This window comes from Austrofundulus limnaeus, unplaced genomic scaffold (genome assembly GCF_001266775.1).
Source record: "Austrofundulus limnaeus strain Quisiro unplaced genomic scaffold, Austrofundulus_limnaeus-1.0 Scaffold62, whole genome shotgun sequence".
Lineage (NCBI taxonomy): Eukaryota > Metazoa > Chordata > Actinopteri > Cyprinodontiformes > Rivulidae > Austrofundulus > Austrofundulus limnaeus.
The window spans coordinates 2,138,708-2,141,103 of record NW_013952464.1 but is presented as its reverse complement, the minus strand read 5'-3'; positions in this window follow the sequence as shown (position 1 = coordinate 2,141,103).

The following is a 2,396-nucleotide window of genomic DNA, read 5'->3' as shown; positions in this document are numbered from 1 at the left end:
GGCGGACTGTCAGCCGCAGAGATTTCTGCACCTGAGGCAGGCAGAGCAGGAAGAAATGAGGAGGGGAGAACTTATTGTGGCCGAGTAGGTTGGAAGATGGTTATTTGATGGTAGGCCTATTTATTGTTTTTAACGTCCTACAGGCTCTGAAATGTTCAATAAGTTTGAAACTACATTTTTTTAAATCCGTAAAACTTAAAAAAAAATTCTGGGAGATTGTTCTGTTAACATCAGTATAGGCCTACCTGCAAAATAAGGAAAACATTACAGACAATCCATACAACTTGACATGCTGCACTTCAGTGGGACACAGTGGGACAGGAGAGACCGAGAGGACTCATGTTGTCCATAGATAATAAGATCAAAGAAAATACAGATTATCACGGACGAGTTCTCAGAGCGCAGGGCTCGTCATATGTTCTTCAGTAGTGGTGAGTAGCTATGGTACTTCTTTTTGAAACTGTGTTTGTGAACATGTGGGCCGCTGTGCCAGTTTTACCGAACTTTAGCTACTGATAGGGTACAGGTTCTGAGTTGAAATAGATAAAGCTGTTGTCAAAATGACCCGGCCACTATCCGTGGTGCTGAACTGTTTTGAATTTGTATTGTTTTATCATTAGTAGCTGAATGTTTTAATAGTTTTCTTGGTTTGTTGTACTTCATGTCAGTTTGATGGACTTCAAAATAACAGCCACTCTGTGGAGCTGTAAGCCCCACTGTTGCAGGCACGTGTGTTGTATAAAATGATGTTATCATGAGCTTTATTATTCGGTATAAAGGGCCCCGTCATTTGCCCCGCCCCGGCTCTGATTTGTTTCACTAGTGGCAATGGCTGTAGCCCGGTCCTTGCCTTCCTACAGATTTCCGCTCAACTCTAGTTTCCCTTCACTGCTACATCTGGGATTTCTCCCAAAGACAAGGATTTCTTCAGGAGAATTTCATTCGGGCCAATCAGAGAACTGAAGGCAGAGTTTTGAATGACATTGATTTTCTGCGCAGTGTCTGCTAGTTATTTTAGCATACGGCAGTGGGCGAAGTGAATGAAGCCAGTTCGTGTTGATAAGGCTTTCAAATTAAATTAAATTTGTCTGACAAAGCAGCWGCTCTCATTTACAGCCGTCTCATTCGGCTCGGTACTTCTCTCCTCTCAGTAGGGTTGTTTACAGTACAAGTGATTTCTGGTTAGCTTCACAGTGGAGCTGGCACACATACTGTACGTTGCGGCCAACTGATCCAATCATTTTAAATTTCAGCAGAGGCCATGCCTCCAGTAAGAATCACTATAGCCGAGAGTCCAGACCCTCATACAAAGTGAAGGACAGGGTCTGGTTTTAACTGTTAAGGCTACATTCTAACCTTATTCTGTATAGCTTGGAATATTAAAGCARTTTTGTTCAATGAGATGTGTCGACTTCCTCTAAATAAGAAACATAACATGGAAAAGCTTTTTTTCTACAGTGATAAGTGTCAATGTTTTTTTTCTCATTTTTTAAACTGAAAAACAAAGAACTATACACAGATTGTGGATATTTCTGCATAAACACAATTTACAAATTTGGTAAAGGCATTGTTTTCCCTTATAGAAGTTGTAGTTTTTTTTATATATATATGAAACAGCAAACAAACATATTTTATCCTGGTAAGTAAAACTGCAGAACTGGAAGCAGGCAGGTTTTCTTTTTCATGTAACTTTTTTTTCTAATAATCATGGGAAAAAGTTTGATTTAAGTATTAATTTGATCCATCTACTGTGTTATAACATCATCTCACAATAACTGAAACCATAAACCATACTGACAAAATGTTTTATGTGCACCCCAAAGACTGCCCACTTTGCCGTGACGGACGTCAAAAGCAGTCTGTTAGTGTAAACTCCTGTTCAGCTAGTCAAAAAACAAAGAGGCATTTGGTGGACATTGGGTTCTCGCAATAAACTAAAACAAACCCACACACTCACTCTTAAACACAATTCTCCAAGCAATAGGTCCGTATTAGTCACACACGATCCAAATGGGGGGCTGAGAAGCAGACTGTTGATCAGCCATGGGGAGAGCCAGAACACGGCCCGGAGATTAGATCACCTGCAGCAGAGAGGAGCAGGGAGGAGGAGGGAAGGAAGTGGAGAACCTATCTAGTGACAAAGTGGCTTGGGATATGGTCATTTAATTGGATTTATTTATTGTTTTTATTTTTTTTCCCCTTTTTACAAGTCTTACAGTCTCTGAGACGTAAAATACATTTGAAGACGAGTGTTTGTAAAACACTCCAGTGTCTTGACTGACCTGGAACACCTTGGAATCCCCCCAGAAGAGCTGAGGGGGCTGGGGACAGAGAGGTCTGGGCTTCCCTGCTCAAGCTGCTGCGACCCGAGTCCGAATAAAGCAGGAGGATGGGTG